This window comes from Lissotriton vulgaris, chromosome 6, assembly GCF_964263255.1.
Source record: "Lissotriton vulgaris chromosome 6, aLisVul1.2, whole genome shotgun sequence".
In the NCBI taxonomy this organism is placed as follows: Eukaryota; Metazoa; Chordata; class Amphibia; order Caudata; family Salamandridae; genus Lissotriton; species Lissotriton vulgaris.
Genome location: NC_141694.1, coordinates 1,924,463,714 through 1,924,485,660, shown reverse-complemented (window position 1 = coordinate 1,924,485,660; position 21,947 = coordinate 1,924,463,714). Strand labels below are relative to the sequence as shown.

Genomic DNA, 21,947 nt, shown 5'->3' with positions numbered 1-21,947 from the left:
AAACATCCTTTTACATTAATCTCATGAAATATTCGATTGATTAATACAATCACTACATTTTGGCCTATTTGGCGCAGTGGTGGATAGTTGGCCAGTGGTGTATTCTACTGCTCCAATGTCCCATGAGCGACTGAAAGCACTAGATGATGCATATTGAAAGTCTGAATCAGGTAAAAATTGGAGCCTTGAGAGGTCTGACACAGATCGTATGGTTGAGAGGCGCAAGTGCCAAAGCCATTTTTACGTCTTTATTGCTTGATTTTGCTCGTGACAAAGTGTCACTCATAGGCGTTATGTGTCACTCATAATTCTACTGAAATGGCAAAAATGTCACACAAAAGCAATCAGAAACCTTTGCAGCTATGTTAAACTGCTGGGAGCACCAACATTCGGACGCACAAGACTGTACTTTTATTGAGGAAAGCTGGGTTCTCTAGCATTGGCATTTGAAGAGCGTTGTAAAGGGGGGTGCGTGTATGGTATGAGCACGGAGAAAAGCGTAGATAAGAGCTGAGCTGTTACTCTACTGTGCGCTGTTGCCAAGGTTTAAAAGTGCAAGGATCATGTGTGGCATTCAGGAAGGCAGCAGTGACATACTCACTGAAGGACAAGAATGCGATTGGCAGTTCTTGCACTGTGGAAAACACTAGGAAGTGGTTATGATGTATGGGGAAAAAGGATTAGAATGCTGCTACGTTCTCAAGTGCGGGCACAACAGGGTATTTAAAGCGATGGATTACGAGATAATGAAGCTGCGTTGTGTGACATGACGTTGCTGCTGAGTAACATGCACTCACTATGTAAGTAACTGGACATAAATGCATGTTTTTAGCATTCTCCAGTGTTCTGAATTGTTCACAAGGTATTTGGGGTAAAGTGCAGAGTCGAGGATTTTCGTTTGTGTGTTGCCATTTGTTCGGGTGAGAAGTCTCTCACCATGGTGGTGGATTTTTGCTACGTGCCAGAGAATAATTTTAATGCTGATTTCTTTAGATATGCTGTCAAGTTGCCAGAAAATGTCTGTTGTGACGTTGCTGGATATTTAAGTATGATGTCATGTTATACAATTTTGTGCAATGCTATGCTAAATGTCAATTGGCAGAATATTTCTGTTTTGTATTGAGTGCTGTTTGATGCAAGAATTAATGCAGGAATCTAAGAAAGTGGCTATAGGAGTCCATGTGGGTAAACCATGTATGCAGAGGGGGTGGGAGTTGCTGCAGTTTATTATTTAAGATGATCCTTCCTCAGGGGTTGAGGAGATGTTGTAACGGTCATGCTGCGTCGCACCCTACATATATGAGAGTCCTTTCTCAGGGGTTTAGGATTGTCATGGTTGCGATGCATTGGTTGTGATGCTGCATGTGGTTTGTATCGTCCTCCCTCAGGGGTTGAGTAGATGTTAGCTGGGGTCATGTTATGTTGCACCCTAAGATATCAGGGGTTAAGGATTATCATGGTTGAGATGCATCTGGCCTGTATTTTCCTTGAGGAGATTTTAGTTATAGTCATGTTGCATTGTACCTAAAGTTTGTAGAGTCCTTTCTCAGGAGTTAAGGAATGTTATGATTTAGAGGGTCATGTTGTGTTGCATCCTCCGTTTGTAGAGTCCTTCCTCAGTGGTTAAAGATCATTAGGTTTGTGTTGTGTTGCACCATGAGCTTGCTACGTCCTTCCTCAGTGGTTAAAAATCGTTAGGGTTGTGTTGTGTTGCACCCTGAGCTTGCTATGTCGTTCCTCAGTGGTTGAAGAGATAATAGCTAGGGTCATGTTATGTTGCACCCTAAGATTGCAAGAGTCCTTCCTCAGGGGTTAAGGCTTATCATGGTTTAGATGCATCTGGCCTGTATTGTCCTTGAGGAGATTTTAGTTATAGTCATGTTGTATTGTACCCAAAGTTTCTAGAGGCCTTTATCAGGGGTTAAGGAATGTTATGAATTAAAGGGTCATGTTGTGTTGCATCCTGAGCTTTCTACGTCCTTCCTCAGTGGTTAAAGATCGTTAGGGTTTGTGTTGGGTTCCTGTGCATTTTGCCACCCTGGCAGTTTCAAATGTCAAACAGCTTTCTATCAGTTTTATGAACTTCGAAAGGGTTAGCTTGTCCGTGGCAAGCAGGAAGGGAGGCATCGGCACACAGGTGGGGTCCTGCACCTTGCAGGTTCAGAAGCACCTTCAGCATTTAAGATGCAAACTGGCATGAATGAGCAATTGAAACCAATTATGTTTGCAGTTCTATACAGCACAAACTTGGCCTGTAGATATTGGATTGCTTCACAAGAGCAATGGCTACATTACACAAGGACACATTCATAAGAGATTGAGGGGTATATTGACAATAACTGTCGCAGCCCTGCAAATCAGCAGGGATGCGCCAGTTATTGTGCGCCACAGCTCCGCCATCATGGATGGATCACTGTCCAGAAACTTCTTACTTGTTGTGAACTTCAGTCTGGCTGCAGGAGGCACTGGGTCATGGGTGCACTGCCGTGCAGCACCCACGCATCTCATGCTGATCATGCCGTGCGGCCATGCTTCCTGACTGACCCTGAGTGATAGAGTCACTTTTTCAGGTGAGGGTCGTTGATGCTGTGCCGTCCAGCCCCTGGACTCCAACCCCGCTGCCGCCCTCTCAAGATTTTAGTTTTTTGCAAAACGGAAGTCATGTCATAACTTCCCTGCGTGTTATATACTTCCCAAAATAGCCCTTGTAGGTTGCTCCTAGTATTTCTTACGTGCCCATGCTCTTCTGATTCTTCCTGACCTCTCTGCAGCCTTTGACACTGGTAATCGTAGCACCCTCCTTAACACTCTTCAACAGAGAATGGGATTGGATGGCACAGTGCTTACATGGTTTGCCTCATTCCTCTCAGACAGATCCCAAATGATTAAGATAGCGAACAGTCTTTCATCTCCATTGGCAGTAGGTTAAGGCGTCCCTCAAGGTTCTATCCTGGCACACACTCTGTTAAATCTCTATTTGGAACCTGTAGGGAACCTCCTAAGTAAATCTGTGCTCCACTACCATTTCTATGCGGATGACACTCAAATCTAAATCAAGTGTCTTCCGCACACGATCTATCACTACTCAACTCTTCTCTCAACTCCATTTGCAACTGGATATCAGCTCACCAACTCATTGTAAATCCCGCCAAAACTGAATTCCTCCTCCATTCTACCTCTCTCTCACCTCCTCCCGTTCAATCGTGGATGGATCAGCAGAACTTACTCAACAACTAACCCATCATTGTCGACAGCGAGAAATCCCTAGGTGTCATTCTTGACAAAAGACTCAACCTAATCTCCCACATCAACTCTATTGCCAAGAACGCACAATACCAATTGCGCCTTCTGTGGGGGATCCATTGGTTCTTCCCAAAGAAAGACTTAAAAACCTTGGTATATTCGCTGGTTCTCCCAAGACTGGACTATTGCAATTCTCTTCTGATGGGCCTACCCAAATCCCCCCTCTCCCCTCTCAAATTCATCCTCCACTCAGCAGCTCGCTTCATTTCAGGGTCTAAACCAAGCAACCACATCACTCCTATCCTGGCTTCTCTTCGATGGCTCCTGACCGAGGCAATATCTATTTAGAAAACTGCCTGCATCACACGCAAAGTCTTGCACACGTATTCCCCTCATTACCTGGCGAATACATTGAAATTGACCGGAGGCTCTTGACCCTCTCGCAATGCAGAAAAGCTTCTGCTTGAGCCCCCCGTCTTCAAAAGGGAAAGATCGATGGCGCAATCCTTCGCAGGTAATGCTGTGAAATCTGGAACTCACTCCCCCCATTGCTCCGTACCACCTCGTCTACCCGGATCTTCAAAGCTGACCTCAAATCTCTTCTCTTCCAAAGACACTTTCAGAACTAATACTTTCATGCTCAAGCCCCTCCTGGAAGTTCGGTCTTCATTGTAAATTTGTATTTTTTTCTTGTACATTCCTCACCCCTGTGTGCTGTGTTGGATTTTGTGTTTGTGTACCCTTCATTTTTAGTCTCCTGTTTATCTTAGTAATGTTCTATTTTGTACCACTTTTCTCTTGTAACGTAACTGGCTCCTTTGTACAGCGCTCGGACACCTTCGGGTAATGTTCGCGCTTTATAAAAATGCACTAAATAAATAAATAAATAAAAATGGGTATGCATTTGGAATGATGGTTAAAATCTTTGAATCTGTAAATAATAATATGTTTTTAATGTACTGAAGGGAAATAAATAAATGTGTTAAACAAAATATGTCCCTTGAGGGCAGGGGCACTGGAAGGGAGTGAGTAAAAAAACGTTTTGAAAACCGCGATTTACAGTGCGGTGCCGTGAACAGGCTGCGCCCTTCTTTCCTGCTGCAGCTGACTGACTCTTGTGGCGTACCAAGACAATTTCTTCCGGTTCGGCATCTGCAGTGGTTTCTTTGGGGGTGATGGGCCATCTAGTTTGGGGCGGGTCATTCTTTTTTCTAACCAATTGCAAAGTTTACAGGGAGTTTCAGTCACAAAGACCCGCCTTAGACCTATTTAGGCTGTCAATTTAAAAACCTAGGGGCAGATCTACAAGAAAGTGCCGTAGCACGGCACTGCAAACCCTTTAGCTGCCACGCCACTTTCAGAGCACAAGAATGCAACATATCTACAATGATGTGTCGCATTCCTGTGCTTCCCCTGCGCTGGCACAGAAACTGCTGCCATGCGCCGGTGCAGGCACCCTTGCACCATGGTGCAAGGATGCCTGCGTCGTGGGGAGATTGCTTTTGTGAAGGAAGGGCCCCTTCCTGCACGAAAACAATCACTGCAGGCATTTTCCTCTTTCAATGCGTGCTGTAGAATGCAGCACGATTTGAAAGAGGAACTAACGAGGCGAATTGAAAACATTTCTCCTTGTTTCGCCTCGCTACGCCACCCCTAGAGTGGCGCAGCAAACTGACGCATTTCAAGGGTTACGATTTCTCGTAAATCTGGAAATGCATCAGTGGACATGGGTGTTGCGTGGGAACACCCACAGCAACACCAATGTCCCGCCCCTAACACGCAAAATGTTGTGTGAACTTGGGCGATATTTACCAGCACAGGTTAAGTCATGCAGGGTGACTTTACCTGTGCTTGTAAATATCTCTTAGCAGGCTGCGCCACCGGTGCGTCACACAACGTGATGCACCGGCGGCGCATGGGGCTTGTAAATCTGCCCCCTAATTTTTTTCTGATTCTCACCATTTTCAAGGTGAACTTCATTCGAGAGCGCAAAGCCAATTGGTGATTTAACATCGTCTGTTGGGACGGAAGGACCAATGGGGCATGTTATTAAGGAACGGCATTAAAATTATCGCCGCTTTAGCTGCGATAATAGGCTTGAGAATATGCCCTTGAGAATTCCAACAGAAGCCCATGTTCTGGTGTGAATATCAGGGGACACACACCTCTCTCGGGGCCAACCTTTCACAATGTATTCTTGTACTTTAGCAAGAGTCAAATCTTCATTCACTGCCTCCTTTCATTCAACTTCACTGCACGCTTTGTTTTCAACCGCATCCACCACAGCAATGAAGCAGTCCTCCTTGTCTTCATCTACATCCAAAGGATCATCGTCACTCAAAGGTAGTCTAGATAACATATCAGCTCTAACATTTTGTTTTCCAGGTGTATGCTTTGTTACAAAGTCATATTGCAAAAGTTTGGTGGTCAAATGTGCATTTCGAGGTGTAGCATATTTGAGACGGTCACCTCCCAGAATATACATGAGAGGTTTGTGATCAGTTTGGATGACACATTTTCTACCCCAAATGTATGTTCTGAATTTTTCACACGCCCAATAACATGCTAACAGTTCCTTCTCAATCACTGAGTAATTAACTTCAGGATCTCTTAGTACTCTGGAAGCATAGCTGATTGTGACCTCACTAACACCTGAATGTTGAGTAAGCACTGCCCCTAATCCGTAATTACTGGCGTCAACTGTGATAGTGCAGGGCACAGCCGGATCATAAGCACTAAGTGTTGTGGCAATGAGCATTTCAGATTTGACCAACTCAAAGGTTTCCTGGCAGTTATTATCCCACTCAAAAGTGACATTAGATCTCAGCATATTGGAGAGTGCCTTCGTTTTGCTAGCATAATAAGGAATATAACGTGAGTAAAACTCACACAAAACCAAGAAAGAGTGTAACTCGTCCTTGTTTTTGGGGCATGGACACTCCACCACAGCTTTCACCAACCCAGGTCTTGGACTCACACCCTCACCGGAAACAAGATGTCCCAAGAATTCTTTCTCTCTCTTCCAAAACTCACATTTATTCTTCTTTACAACAATTCCTTTTTTTTTCAAAAATACTAAGAACAGACCTAAGAATCTTATCATGTTCTTCTAAGTATTTGTTGAAAATGAGCACATCATCTTGAAAGATGACAATCCCCTTAACATCCTGAAGCACAGACTGCCTAACCCTTTGAAAAACTGATACCGCGGCATTCTGCAAAATTTAAATGAACCAAAAGGTGAATTGAAAGCTGTATAATGTTGCGACTCATCATCCAACAGGATCTGATGGTACGCTGAAGCTAAGTCAATCTTTGAAAACCATTGAGCATCCCTAAGTTCCTCTAGTAAATCACCAATTTTAGGAAGAGGATGGGAATCCACCCAGATTTCTTTGTTGAGACTCCTCAGGTCGATGCATAAACAGATCTCTCCATTCCGTTTTCGTGCGACAACTAATGGACTAAGCCACAAACTAGATTCCACAGGCTCAATAATCCCAGATTTCTCCAATCTGTCCAATTCAGCCGTAAGATCTGCTCTGAGACTAAAATGGGACTGACCTGACCTTGTATTTCACAGGCACAGCATTACTTTTCACTTTAATCATGTGTCTAAAACCTACAATTTTACCAAGAGAATCCGAGAACACCCTAGGAAATTCCTGTTCTAAACAAAGAGAATCAGGCATGTCTTGCACAACTAACACTTGTTCACTTGTTCCCGGTCTTAACACCATAACAAAGAGGCCTTAATGATACCCTCCAAGGATATTCAAACCACGGACAGCCACATAGATTTTACCCTGAATCTTTTGTCCTTTAAATTCCAACACATCCTCTATGTAACCTTCCAAATCTATTTTGCGTCCCTCATATGAAACAGGTGCTCTATCCGGAGGAAAGAGTGATCTGTCACACCAAGATTTCTTGAAAAGATCATACGTGAGCATAGTAATGTGAGCTCCCGAGTCCACCAACAACTTCAAACACACATCACCCACCACTACATCCACATATGGGTCAACACATTCAGACGGATCACCAGAAACAATACCATCATCCGTAACCGTGACAATCATATCTTGGAAATCTTGAACAATGTCGCTTTCGTATAACTGCTCATCCTTAGCTACACAGTTAACTTTTTCAGTCTTATTAATACTGGATTGACACACTTTCGCCAGATGACCAATCCTACCACACTTGTGACATTTTGAATTTTTCCCTGGACAAAATCTGTTATCCTTCCCATGTGGAGAATAACCACACCTGTAACAAATATTACTTTTTTTGTCTTGAATTTTCTTAATGTATTGCTTTTGACATTTGTAGAAGCAACAACATTCACAGTTTCTTTAGATGTAGAATTCACAATTAACTCCTTTATAGAATTCTATGCTAGTTTGAGACTTTTTTCTACTTTAACGTATTTCTTCTAGACTAGGATTACATAGTAAACAATTTTTGCTGAATATGCTTGTCACAACAATGTGCAATAAATTGGTCCCTAACCAATTGATCACGGTACTCTCCAAATTGGCACTCGTCACAAAGTTTACGCAGTGCACTAAGATAGGTATCCACATATTCACTTTATAGTCGTGCACGCTTAAAGAATTTGTGCCTCAAAACAACTAAACTCGGTTGTACGTCAAATTTAATTACTAGTTTTTTGACAGCTTCCTGATATTCATCTACGATTTCACCCTCCGCCAACACAATATCAGGAAGATGTTTAAAAACTTCTCTTCCTTCAAATCTTAATGAATTTAAAAGAAGATACTTCTTTCTTTCTGCTCTATATCGCGATGCACCAATTGCACCAATTTACGTCTCAAACGCATCGAACCATTGCCTCCACTGAATCTGAGGTGTACCCGGACTCTCCAGAAAAGGAGGTGGTGGGTTTACAGATTGCATGTTATCATCCCCTTTTGTATCGCATTGTTCGCCCTAAGTTGGCAGGGTATGCTCAGACGTGAGTCCCTTGCTCACTTGGCCACTGGATTCAAGATAGCCTGGCTGATGAGGATTATGAATCCGAAACCGGTCCCATGATGCTTGTTTCCGGTCCAGGGAACAAATGGCTTGGCAGTCCGGGCTGGACTGTTCCCATGAGGCACAGGGTCAGACTGATTTGCATATGGCCATGTCTGAACTGGGGTGGCTGAGTGAGCTAAAGATTGGTGATGGATTAAACCCAGATCAGTTGACTGGGGGTGAGTGTTTGATTTGCTCAAACGCTCCGTCCATCATCCTCTTTTGTATCGCTTTATTCGCCCTAAGTGTGGCAGGGTATGCTCAGACGTGAGTCTCTTGCTCACTTAACCACTGGATTCAAGATAGCATGGCTGATGAGGATTATGAATCCGAAACCGGTCCCAGGATGCTTGTTTCCGGTCCAGGGAAGACATGGCTTGGCAGTTCGGGCTGGACTGTTCCCATGAGGCACAGCGTCAGACTGATTTGCATATGGCCATGTCTGAACTGGGATGGCTGAGTGAGCTAAAGAATGGTGATGGATTAAACCCAGATCAGTTGACTGGGGTGAGTGTTTGATTTGCTCAAACGCTCCGTCCATCATCCCCTTTTGTATCAATGCGAGAATAGAGACAGCTAAAAAGACTTGAATTCAACTAGCATCAATAATAAATGAAGAATTACGTTCAATAAGGTTGAATACAACCCTAACAGCATGACAAGTGTGTTTCAAAATAAAAGAAAACTTCTTACAATGTTTACCAAGTTACACTTTGAAGTATGTTTAGTACTAGTCAATGACTAGTCTGCTATAAAATGAGGTTCAAAATGTGAAATAACACCAAAAAGTATTAAAAACGGTTTTAACCCCACATTGTCAAAAAATACCATAGTGTAAAATTCACAGACAATTCACCCAATTGAGTTGCTCTTCAATCCAAAAGAAATGTTTCCATCCTCTGGCAACAGTGATGTGGTGGTGTCCCCGAGTGATGTGGTGGTGTCCCCGAGTGATATGTTGGTGTCCCCGAGTGATGTGGTGGTGTTCCTGAGTGATGTGGTGGTTTCCCTGAGTGATGTGGTGGTGTCCCTGAGTGATGTGGTGGTGGAGTTGGAGGGTGGAGTTGGAGTTGGAGGGTGGAGTTGGAGGGTGGAGTTGGATGGTGGAGTTGGAGAGTGGAGTTGGAGAGTGGAGTTGGAGGGTGGAGTTGAAGGGTGGAGTTGGAGGGTGGAGGGTGGAGTTGGAGGGTAGAGTTGGAGGGTGGAGTTGTAGTGTGGAGTTGTAGTGTGGAGTTGGAGGGTGGAGTTGGAGGGTGGAGTTGGAGGGTGGAGTTGGAGGGTGAGTTGGAGAGTGGAGTTGGAGAGTGGAGTTGGAGGGTGGAGTTGGAGGGTAGAGTTGGAGGGTGGAGTTGGAGGTAGGAGGGTGGAGTTGGACAGTGGAGTTGAAATTGGAGAGTGAAGTTAGAGAGTGGCATTGGAGTTAGAGGGTGGAGATGGAGGGTGGAGTTGGAGGGTGGAGTTCGAGTTGGAGGGTGGAGTTGGAGGGTGGAGTTGGAGTTGGAGAGTGGAGTTGGAGAGTGGAGTTGGAGTTGGAGGGTGGAGTTGGAGGGTGGAGTTGGAGTTGGAGTTGGAGCTCAGCTAAGGATGTGACAGAGTGTGAAGGAAAGGGATGTAGCGAGTAAGAACATCTGATGGGAGGCGGGGGAGCGGCAGCCTTTGAAGTCTGATGCGAGGCACAGACAAATGCTGATGGGGGGAGAGGGGGAGTGGCAGCCTTTGAAGTCTGAGGCACAGGCAAATGGTGGTTTGTGACGTGGCTGGTTTGTGCACGCCGCTGGTTTGTGCACGCGCATACATCACATGAACTGTGTCTAATCCGCCGTTTTGGCAGACTTTTCGGACCGCTTACTAGAAATCTCGACAAACAAGTATTGCTAAAGCAATGCTTTGGGTCGAGACCTAAAAACAAAAGGATAAAAAGCAATGCCATTTACAATACCAACAACTTCAAACTTTGCTAATGCGCGACCTATTGCATTGCAAATGCTTGTTTTAATTGAAGAGACTATCATATTTCCACGTCATAATTTTTGGATGGTTTTGAGTTGCTTATATCCATGGCTCGGCTCGTGCACTGGCTCTTAAACCCCAGCGAGACCTGTGGCTCGGCTCTCCCTGTTAATGTGTTGGGACTTGGCTCGCCCACTTTGTTCCCTGGTGCTACTAAGGCATCTTATAGGTACGCGCCGCCCAGGCCGTACCTATAAACGCACACAGCTCCTCCTGCGAAGCGCCAGGCGCCGGTTCTAAAACCCCTCGAGCAGTTTCCAGGGCTTCGAGCAGCCTCTGCCCCGCGCTGTGATGTAACAGCTGGAATTAAAACAAGGATATTGTGCTGGATAACTAAACACTTATAAGGTCAAAAAGACTAGACCTCTTGGCTATGCCAATGCTTGCTCTTTTTTAGGTGCCAAACTATAGTATAATAACAGAGTACTTCTGAAAGACTGTGGTGCACGGGCCCCCTCTCCAGAGTTCACTTCCCCCTGCAGGTCTGTGGTGCACGGACCCCCTCTCCGGAGCTCCCCCCTGCAGGTCTGTGGTGCATGGGGCCCCCTCTCCAGAGTTCACTTCCCCCTGCAGGTCTGTGATGCACGGACCCCCACTCCGGAGCTCCCTCCCCCCTGCAGGTCTGTGGTGCACGGACCCCCTCTCCGGAGCTCCCTCCCCACTGCAGGTCTGTGGTGCACGGACCCCCTCTCCGGAGCTCCCCCCTGCAGGTCTGTGGTGCATGGGGCCCCCTCTCCAGAGTTCACTTCCCCCTGCAGGTCTGTGATGCACGGACCCCCACTCCGGAGCTCCCTCCCCCCTGCAGGTCTGTGGTGCACGGACCCCCTCTCCGGAGCTCCCTCCCCACTGCAGGTCTGTGGTGCACGGGCCCCCTCTCCAGAGTTCACTTCCCCCTGCAGGTCTGTGATGCACGGACCCCCACTCCGGAGCTCCCTCCCCCCTGTAGGTCTGTGGTGCACGGACCCCCTCTCCGGAGCTCCCTCCCCACTGCAGGTCTGTGGTGCACGGACCCCCTCTCCGGAGCTCCCTCCCCCTGCAGGTCTGTGGTGCACGGGCCCCCTCTCCGGAGCTCCCTCCCCACTGCAGGTCTGTGGTGCACGGACCCCCTCTCTGGAGCTCCCTCCCCACTGCAGGTCTGTGGTGCACGGGCCCCCTCTCTGGAGCTCCCTCCCCACTGCAGGTCTGTGGTGCACGGGCCCCCTCTCCGGAGCTCCCTCCCCACTGCAGGTCTGTGGTGCACGGACCCCCTCTCTGGAGCTCCCTCCCCACTGCAGGTCTGTGGTGCACGGGTCCCCTCTCTGGAGCTCCCTCCCCACTGCAGGTCTGTGGTGCACGGACCCCCTCTCTGGAGCTCCCTCCCCACTGCAGGTCTGTGGTGCACGGGCCCCCTCTCCGGAGCTCCCTCCCCCCTGCAGGTCTGTGGTGCACGGCCCCCTCTCCAGAGCTCCCTCCCCCTGCAGGTCTGTGGTGCACGGGCACCCTCTCTGGAGCTCCCTCCCCACTGCAGGTCTGTGGTGCACGGGCCCCCTCTCTGGAGCTCCCTCCCCACTGCAGGTCTGTGGTGCACGGGCCCCCTCTCCGGAGCTCCCTCCCCACTGCAGGTCTGTGGTGCACGGACCCCCTCTCTGGAGCTCCCTCCCCACTGCAGGTCTGTGGTGCACGGGTCCCCTCTCTGGAGCTCCCTCCCCACTGCAGGTCTGTGGTGCACGGACCCCCTCTCTGGAGCTCCCTCCCCACTGCAGGTCTGTGGTGCACGGGCCCCCTCTCCGGAGCTCCCTCCCCCCTGCAGGTCTGTGGTGCACGGCCCCCTCTCCAGAGCTCCCTCCCCCTGCAGGTCTGTGGTGCACGGGCCCCCTCTCTGGAGCTCCCTCCCCACTGCAGGTCTGTGGTGCACGGGCCCCCTCTCCGGAGCTCCCTCCCCACTGCAGGTCTGTGGTGCACGGACCCCCTCTCTGGAGCTCCCTCCCCACTGCAAGTCTGTGGTGCACGGGCCCCCTCTCCAGAGCTCCCTACAGGTCTGTGGTGCACGGGCCCCTCTCCAGAGCTCCCTGCAGGTCTGTGGTGCACGAGCCCCCTCTCCAGAGTTCCCTCCCCTGCAGGTCTGTGGTGCACGGGGCCCCTCTCTGGAGCTCCCTCCCCACTGCAGGTCTGTGGTGCACGGGCCCCCTCTCTGGAGCTCCCTCCCCACTGCAGGTCTGTGGTGCACGGGTCCCCTCTCTGGAGCTCCCTCCCCACTGCAGGTCTGTGGTGCACGGGTCCCCTCTCTGGAGCTCCCTCCCCACTGCAGGTCTGTGGTGCACGGGCCCCCTCTCTGGAGCTCCCTCCCCACTGCAGGTCTGTGGTGCACGGGTCCCCTCTCTGGAGCTCCCTCCCCACTGCAGGTCTGTGGTGCACGGGCCCCCTCTCTGGAGCTCCCTCCCCACTGCAGGTCTGTGGTGCACGGGCCCCCTCTCCGGAGCTCCCTCCCCACTGCAGGTCTGTGGTGCATCGGGCCCCCTCTCTGGAGCTCCCTCCCCACTGCAGGTCTGTGGTGCATCGGGCCCCCTCTCTGGAGCTCCCTCCCCACTGCAGGTCTGTGGTGCACGGGCCCCCTCTCTGGAGCTCCCTCCCCACTGCAGGTCTGTGGTGCACGGGCCCCCTCTCCGGAGCTCCCTCCCCACTGCAGGTCTGTGGTGCACGGGCCCCCTCTCCAGTGCTCCCTCCCACTGCAGGTCTGTGGTGCACGGGCCCCCTCTCTGGAGCTCCCTCCCCACTGCAGGTCTGTGGTGCATCGGGCCCCCTCTCTGGAGCTCCCTCCCCACTGCAGGTCTGTGGTGCACGGGCCCCCTCTCTGGAGCTCCCTCCCCACTGCAGGTCTGTGGTGCACGGGCCCCCTCTCTGGAGCTCCCTCCCCACTGCAGGTCTGTGGTGCACGGGCCCCCTCTCCGGAGCTCCCTCCCCACTGCAGGTCTGTGGTGCATCGGGCCCCCTCTCTGGAGCTCCCTCCCCACTGCAGGTCTGTGGTGCATCGGGCCCCCTCTCTGGAGCTCCCTCCCCACTGCAGGTCTGTGGTGCACGGGCCCCCTCTCTGGAGCTCCCTCCCCACTGCAGGTCTGTGGTGCACGGGCCCCCTCTCCAGTGCTCCCTCCCACTGCAGGTCTGTGGTGCACGGGCCCCCTCTCTGGAGCTCCCTCCCCACTGCAGGTCTGTGGTGCACAGGCCCCCTCTCCAGAGCTCCCTCCCCTGCAGGTCTGTGGTGCATGGGCTCCTCTCCGGAGCGCCCTCCTGCAGGTCTGTGGTGCACGGGCCCCCACTCCAGAGCTCCCTCCCCCCTGCAGGTCTGTGGTGCATGGGTCCCCCTCTCCAGAGCTCCCTCCCCCTGCAGGTCTGTGGTGCACGGGCCCCCTTTCCGGAGCTCCCTCCCCCCTGCAGGTCTGTGGTGCACGGGCCCCCTCTCCAGAGCTCCCTCCCCCTGCAGGTCTGTGGTGCACGGGCGCCCTCTCCGGAGCTCCCTCCCCCCTGCAGGTCTGTGGTGCATGGGTACCCCACTCCAGAGCTCACTCCCCACTGCAGGTCTGTGGTGCATCGGGCCCCCTCTCTGGAGCTCCCTCCCCACTGCAGGTCTGTGGTGCACGGGCCCCCTCTCTGGAGCTCCCTCCCCACTGCAGGTCTGTGGTGCACGGGCCCCCTCTCTGGAGCTCCCTCCCCACTGCAGGTCTGTGGTGCACGGGCCCCCTCTCTGGAGCTCCCTCCCCACTGCAGGTCTGTGGTGCACGGGTCCCCTCTCTGGAGCTCCCTCCCCACTGCAGGTCTGTCGTGCACGGGCCCCCTCTCTGGAGCTCCCTCCCCACTGCAGGTCTGTGGTGCACGGGCCCCCTCTCTGGAGCTCCCTCCCCCCTGCAGGTCTGTGGTGCATGGGTACCCCACTCCAGAGCTCACTCCCCACTGCAGGTCTGTGGTGCATCGGGCCCCCTCTCTGGAGCTCCCTCCCCACTGCAGGTCTGTGGTGCACGGGCCCCCTCTCTGGAGCTCCCTCCCCACTGCAGGTCTGTGGTGCACGGGCGCCCTCTCCGGAGCTCCCTCCCCCCTGCAGGTCTGTGGTGCATGGGTACCCCACTCCAGAGCTCACTCCCCACTGCAGGTCTGTGGTGCACGGGCCCCCTCTCTGGAGCTCCCTCCCCACTGCAGGTCTGTGGTGCACGGGCCCCCTCTCCGGAGCTCCCTCCCCCCTGCAGGCCTGTGGTGCACGGGCCCCTCTCTGGAGCTCCCTCCCCACTGCAGGTCTGTGGTGCACGGGCCCCCTCTCTGGAGCTCCCTCCCCACTGCAGGTCTGTGGTGCACGGGCCCCTCTCTGGAGCTCCCTCCCCCCTGCAGGCCTGTGGTGCACGGGCCCCCTCTCCGGAGCTCCCTCCCCCCTGCAGGCCTGTGGTGCACGGGCCCCCTCTCCGGAGCTCCCTCCCCCCTGCAGGCCTGTGGTGCACGGGCCCCTCTCTGGAGCTCCCTCCCCCTTTGATTCCCGCGTCCTCTTCTCTTTCTTTCTTGCTCTTCCGGCTTTAAGTCCCGCAGGGGTGACAACTGAGGTCTTTTTCTGATCGGTGTTTTTTGCTCCTTTTCGTTTCTTCCTCCTTCCTTTGTGTTAATCGACCCCTTTCCTTCTTCAGGACACCGGGGGTCGTCTGGCTGATTCGGTGTCAGGGCCCACAGGTGAGTGAGTGAGTGTCCCTCTTGTATCGTCGCCCCTGTCCCTCTTATCTTTCTTCCCGCACCTGCCTTTCAGTTGCACTTTCACCCGGGTCCGCCTCGCCCTCCTGGGCACGTCTCCGGGCCCTGGCATCGGGCGGGGCTGCACCTGGGCCCGACGCTGGTACCTCCCGAGGCACTGCAGGGTCTGTGGACGTCGAGGCGCTCCCTCCTCTCCCCGCAGGGTCTGTGGACGTCGGGGGTCGTCTTGCTGAGTCGGTGCAAGGGCCCACAGGTGAGTGAGCGTCCATCTTTTGTCTCATCGCCTCCCCTCATATGGGGCTCCTCTTTTATTGAGTCTCGGGAGTGAATGTCCCTCAGTTGGGACAGGCTTCAGTGCGGGGCCCGTCTGGTTTCTGCGGGGGGTGGCAGAGGGCTTTAAGCATGGCCCCCCCACGTGTCCCCCCCCCCCCCCCCCCCCCCGGGTCCCCCTACGATGGATCGCCTCATTAATCCTTCCCGCTCTCTGAAGCGGGTTGAAGTCACACTGCGCGCCCAGTGACCTCCGCAGCATGAGACACAGAGCCCGCAACGGGGGGGGGGGGGGGGCACTGATGGTTGATTCTAGCAGAGGTGGGCGAGCCTCTGAGAGCCGAGCCAGGCTCGAGCCGGATGCCTGGTTCATAACGGCCCCCTCGTGCGGCTTCTGCCCCCTCCCTCTAAACAGATGTGGCGTTGAGGCCAGAGCTGGCGCCTTTTGAACTCAGGAACCAGCTTCAGTCCCAGCATCCTTTTGACATCGGGTGATTCTGGGCACATTTCTTAGACTCCCCAGGCTGCCTTGAACAATAAATGTGACCTTGAGTAATGTAACTGGTGGTGCTCATGTAAAGCGCCCTGATACCCTCGGGTCGAGTTCAGACTATATTCTACAAACTGCAGAAGAATGCACTAAGAGGTAAAAACAAAGCCTTAGCATAAGAAAAGATAAACATATATCCAGTTACTGGCTGATTTGAAAACAGTGAACCCAGGAAACTAGGATACATCACAGCTCCCCTGCTTAAATTGTATGATTTTGGGCAGATATATTTATTGTCACCAAAACTCTTTTTAGTTCCTCATCACCTATGAAAGCACTTTCGAGATGTGAGTTCAGGATACCAGCTGTAGAGAAGTATCACTTCTAATAAGTGCGTCTCAGTGCAGCGCTATAATGAGCCCCGTGAATGTCAAAGCTTCTACGTTAAAGAAATACACCTTTTTAACCTTCGAAGGGGCGTTTTCATACTTTATGTGGCTTGTGGTGTGAGTTACATAACACATATTTTCAGGGCTCGGCTCTTGCACGGGCTCTAAGATCCGTGCAGACCCCTGGCTCTGCCCTGGCTCCTCTAGTGCACGGGCTCTAAGATCCAGACCCTTGGCACGGCTCTGGCTCGGCTCGTGCCCAGGCTCTAAGATCTTTGCCAGATCCTTTTCTTGGCTCTGGATCAGCTTGTGCACGGGCTCTAAGATCCAGACCCTTGGCTCGGCTCTGACTCGGCTCGTGCATGGGCTCTAAGATCCAGACCCTTGGCTCGGCTCTGACTTGGCTCGTGCATGGGCTCTAAAATCCAGACCTGTGGCTCAATTCTGGCTCGGCTCGTGCACAGGCTGTAATCCAGACCCTTGGCTCGGCTCTGACTAGGCTCGGGCATGGGTTCTAAGATCCAGACGCTTGGCGCGGCTCTGGCTCGGCTCGTGCACGGGTTCTAAGATCCAGACCCTTGGCTCGGCGCATGCACGTCTCTAAGATCCAGACCCTTGGCTCGGCTCTGGCTCGGCTTGTGCACAGTTCTAAGATCCAGACCCTTGGCTCGGCTCTGCCTCGGCTCATGCACGTCTCTAAGATCCAGACCCCTGGCTCGGCTCTGCCTCGGCTCATGCACGTCTCTAAGATCCAGACCCTTGGCTCGGCTCTGGCTCGGCTCGTTCATGGCTCTAAGATCCGTGCAGACCATTGGCTCGGCTCTGGCTCGACTTGTGCACGGGCTCTAGGATCCCCTCTAGTCGCTTGACGCGGCTCTGGCTCGGCTCTCCTTGTTACCTTGTTGGCTCGCCCACCTCTAGTTTCTAGCAGGATAAGGAATTGAACCCTACACTCTGTTCAGCGTTACATATCTGGAAAATCAGGGTGTAGAAGGATGAGAGAGCAGAGGTGAATAAAAGAGACAGGCCCTAGGGACAAACTAAGGGATCACTGGGCTGATGAGCTGCACTCCCTTAAGTGCCCACTGGGGGCAGAGCGGGGTCATGCTCAGCTCTTTACTGCTCTTCCGCCTTTTTGAATTGTTTATCTAACAGGATGTGTTTATGGTTTCACTACCTCTGTCTGATCATTGCACACGATGGAGCATCTGACCACAAAGTCCCACAATGAAGTGACGCTTCCACTTTAGCAATATATGAAGAAACGTAGGACATGTGTTATTTGTGGCTTACGTGACACCCCAGTGCTCCATCTCTCACAACACACACTTTTCATCAACCCTTGCCTGGTTACTAGACAATCACATCCTGCGCCTTCGGGATCTTGTCACCTCTGCATGAAATGTGATGTTTAATGTATATGATGTCATGTTTTATTCCATTGATGTCAGAAGTAATGGACACAACATCATTCATGTAAGAAGAATTGACGTGTGGCAATAACAATTAATTAACACTGAAAGTAGCTTTTTGGAGTCCGAAAATAGACAGTCTATTTAAATATGCGGGTACATTTACATAATGCTTGGATTTACATGCAGACACTTAAAATACACTTTTGAAATGAGCAAGTATTGGCCTTACATTTCTGTTACACACACACCTGGCAATGCTGAGTCTGTATTTCTGTTACAAAATGAGTTTAGAGAAAAACAATGTCATGCTCTGGGGGCGTGTTGTCCTGTTTTAATATACAACACCTAATTTCTTATCCCCAAACTCATTAGCTCAACTTTAACAGGACTTGCCTGTTCACAATTTTGACAAGGCATTTTCTATATAAATTACATAGACGGTAAAAAAAATATTTTCATTCTAATGTAGCGGATGTCATTGTAGGCTAGGTTCACAGTTAAACTATTCTCATTACCCCTAAGGAACTTTGGTCACTGGTGCCATCTGTGTCCATACCCTCCGTTTCTTTCAGTGTGGGACCAGTTTGGGGTTTATGCTCATTCTCACATACATAACAACATTCATCCTTCTGTCATCTATCGTTGGTGATAATTATGGTGTCTCCCTTACCCTTTAAATCTTAAAGAATGAAAATATATTTTTTACCGTCTATGTAATTTATATAGAAAATGCCTTGTCAAAATTGTGAACAGGCAAGTCCTGTTAAAGCTGAGCTAATGAGTTTGGGGATAAGAAATTAGGTGTTGTATATTAAAACAGGACAACACGCCCCCAGAACAGTGACATTGTTTTTTCTCTATGTATCCACACAGAAATTACTTAATATAAGTGTAGAAGCCGGTGACCCCAAAGAGACGGCATGTTCTGATGAAGGTGTTACAACATCAAGTACAATAACACCGAAACGCGTCGACGCTTTTGTGGCTAGAATCCCAACAAGGTCAAGGAGGTAGCAGATATCCATAAATTATAGATACTCTCTACTGTACCACCAGCATTAAAGAAAAGACCAGTGGATCTATATGAGTAGTGGCAAAAAATATCAAGGCCACAATTACAGGGGGTTTGCGAAAAGGATCCAATTTTTGTTTTTAGTGGAATTGTATTGATTAACTTTTTCTCCTTTGTCTTATAATTCTGATGAATGTGATATTATGTTTGTTATTTATAATGAATTGTTTTTAATTGTCTTTTGATATTTTACTGTACTTATCTAAAGAGATGTACTTTGGATTTTTAATTTATCTTCTTGCAACAAGAAACTTTATTTTTACAAAACATTAAAGAGACTGTGAACGTTTACTTTTAGCGTGGAACTCCTTATCTAATGTTTTATTTTTACATAAATTTTCCCTTTAATGCCCCTATAAGGAATGTCTGTATGATTGGTTAGAACCCATGTAGTGAACATAACACACCTAGTTTAGCGTACACCCAGGGATTTCTCTTTGAGTGCTGGGTTTAATGCCTGTTATATAAACTTGTCACTGTATTTTCATAATTCCTTATAGATGCACTATTTAGCTGTTTCACGCATAGGGGATTATGGGCTTTCACTGTCCACTGAATACATTTTGGTATCTGCTTCTGCATTACAGATCCCCCTGCACCTCTCCTGGTAAGTGTTCGAGTTGCCTGTCCTCATTGTGCCCATATTTGTATTTTTCTGACGGTGCCTGCATCTGTATTCCTGGTAATTCTGTATTGTATTTGTGAGCATATTGGTATTGCCCATTTGCCTCTGTCCTCTATTTTCATTGACCTTTCCGCTGCTGCTTCCCCCGCGGCCTCTACCGTGCCGTTTCCCGATGCCACTTCCCAGCTGCCATTCCCTTCCCCCTTTCCTATTTCATGGCAGCCACTGCACGGGTGGGCGCAGTCGCGCCAATGTCGTGCCAAATGTAATCCTGTCTACGACCCAACCACGACCAGCGCCAGGGACCCTGGTTCTCAGACCACCCACTGCTATGACTCAGCTGCCCTCCTCTCACTCAAGCCCGGAAGGAACAACAACTCCCAGATGTCCATCCTTTTATATCATAGAACAATGGTCCTTAGGGAAGAAATTCTAAAAACAAATAATATATAGACCTGGATAGGCGCTATATTTTTGCGATGTCCAGCCGTACAAAGAATTAAAATTTTTGATGCAATTAAATGAACATAAATGGGAAAACCACAATAGAGCGGGACGCAATCCTGCATCCGATACAAAAGACAGGAAACAAAAAAACATTAAACATGAAAGATTTCGGGCAAAACAAGAGCATGGAAGCTTGGCAAAATCAGGGAATGAACAAGCTGTCCACAATAGTAACCACACTATTCATACACATTGGTGAGACGTGGCACTATTTAGTTGGTCGACAACGTTTCGATCCCATGCTTCGAATAAAGGGATCATCATCAGGACTACACAATTCAATGCCTGAACATAAACACAATGCCTGTTAAGGAAAAGAAAGGACCTAAGGACCATTGTTCTATGATATAATTGACACCCGGGCTCCTTAGCTACTCATCGGGTTCCCTTGTTTGTTTAAAATAGCTGACCATGCTGAGCATCTCCTATGGCCACTTCTCCTGCCGCAACTGCCGCCAGACCTTCACCACCCTCTGTGCCCTCACGGCCACTGCCTCCATGCTGAACACCAACACCACCAAAGCCCTGAGGTGCATCCATCCTCCTCAAAGTGCGCTCCCTGCACAGACACGCTGTAGAGATCTGGGACCTTCTCGACACCCTATCACCAGACGTCACTTCTTCACATAAACGTGGACCAACTCCCCCCACCGGCCCGACATCGCCACCACCATCCCAGATGGATACAAGATCCAGAGGAAGGACCGCCCAACTACCCCGGAGGAGGACTTGCCATCGCACACAAGTGTTCCATCCAACCCACGACCTCCAGCTCGAGCGACAGCCCGTCCACAACTGAACACCTCCATTTCTAAATCCAGACGAGCCCCAGAACGACCCTAAGAGGAACTCTTGCCGACAGACCTCCCGGACCTTGAACTGCGTTAAACCATCACCATAGCCGACCTCATCGCTCCCCACACCATCACCTCCATGGACTACATACTCCTCGGAGACCTCAACTACCACCTCGAAAACAACAGTGACCCCCAACTCTGCCACCCTCCCGGACAAACTCACCTACCTCAGACTGAAACAACTCGTCCCACCCCCACTCACAAGGCAGGACACACCCTTGACCCCATCTTCGCAGGAGGTAACAACATCCACTTCAGCCACACCACACAACCCCCATGGACCTACCACCACTGCGTACACTTCCACGTCGACAGACCCGCGCTGCCCAAACTTGCATCCTGCCCTCCACGGAGAAATTGGAACAAGATCACCGAGGAGCAGCTCAAGCCCACCCTCAACCTCAATGCCCCTGCCACCTCGATTGACGCCAACCTGGCAGCCAAAGAACTCCACTGTTGCAGGGATTCTGCACATAGAGAGGTATGCATAAGAAAACAGGATTTTGTTGAATAGGGGTTGACCCTTCCTACCACCTCAGCACCCAAAATCCCCAAAACGACTAGCTACAGTGTCTCATTAGCTCCTCGAAAGATACCGAAGATACCTAATGATTACACAACCCAGAACACAACACTCCCGACCTCTCAGGATCGCGGTAGCAATACACACCTTTTCGCTCACACACTCATACCTGTCCTCAACAAGAATATCAGAGTCACACTATAGTTTAAAATGTTTATTTTAACTAACATGCTCTATAATGAGGCATACGAGCCACTACCAGCAGCAAAATGCATTAACACAAGACACTTAGCATGGTTACAATACCATAGAGTACAAAAGTGGAAATCATGACATATAGACGGTGGGAAATACACTATAAGATTTAACCACCCTCAGAATGGAGTTTATTACATAAACAAAGATCTCTGAGTGTTGATAGCAGACCCCATAAATTAAAGCCTGGATGATGGGTTTACATCATTGGAACTGCGTAGCTCTTCTTCCCGTGAAGGTTTCCCTCCAAGTGTGTTGAATAACATGCAACGTGGTAATATCAAAGCACAAGCCTTGCAGCTTTGCAGCTGTGCCGATGTGTGATGTGTGTAGCATGTTTAGTCTAGGCAATAGGGACTGACCAGAACAGAATAACAAGGGGCATGGATTTCGGCCTTGTACTTAATGTGCAGACGACAATGTTCAGAATAAACTCCAGGATATGGAAAGGACGCAGAAGACAGACTGTTCTATTATGAGAGGCACAAAAAGACATCGGGCCCAATAAAACATTACAGTAACATGCGCAAAAGAAGCAATATGGCTG

The 21,947-nt window shown here is 50.2% G+C and overlaps 1 protein-coding gene across 4 annotated transcripts in view; it reads left to right on the top strand.

Annotated features, from left to right (window-relative positions):
* Nucleotides 1-718: 718 nt before the first annotated feature.
* LOC147709940 (NACHT, LRR and PYD domains-containing protein 12-like) overlaps nt 719-21,947 on the top strand; it is a 521,467-nt gene continuing 500,238 nt past the window's right edge. For 2 of the 4 annotated variants that reach the window (XM_086928351.1, XM_086928354.1), the window contains exon 1: nt 15,081-15,250. The gene's annotated coding sequence lies outside the window, so the exon portion shown is untranslated. Of the gene's footprint in view, nt 801-14,843; nt 14,980-15,080; nt 15,251-21,947 lie in introns of those variants that run through there. The other 2 variants (XM_086928353.1, XM_086928352.1) reach the window with 2 other exon arrangements.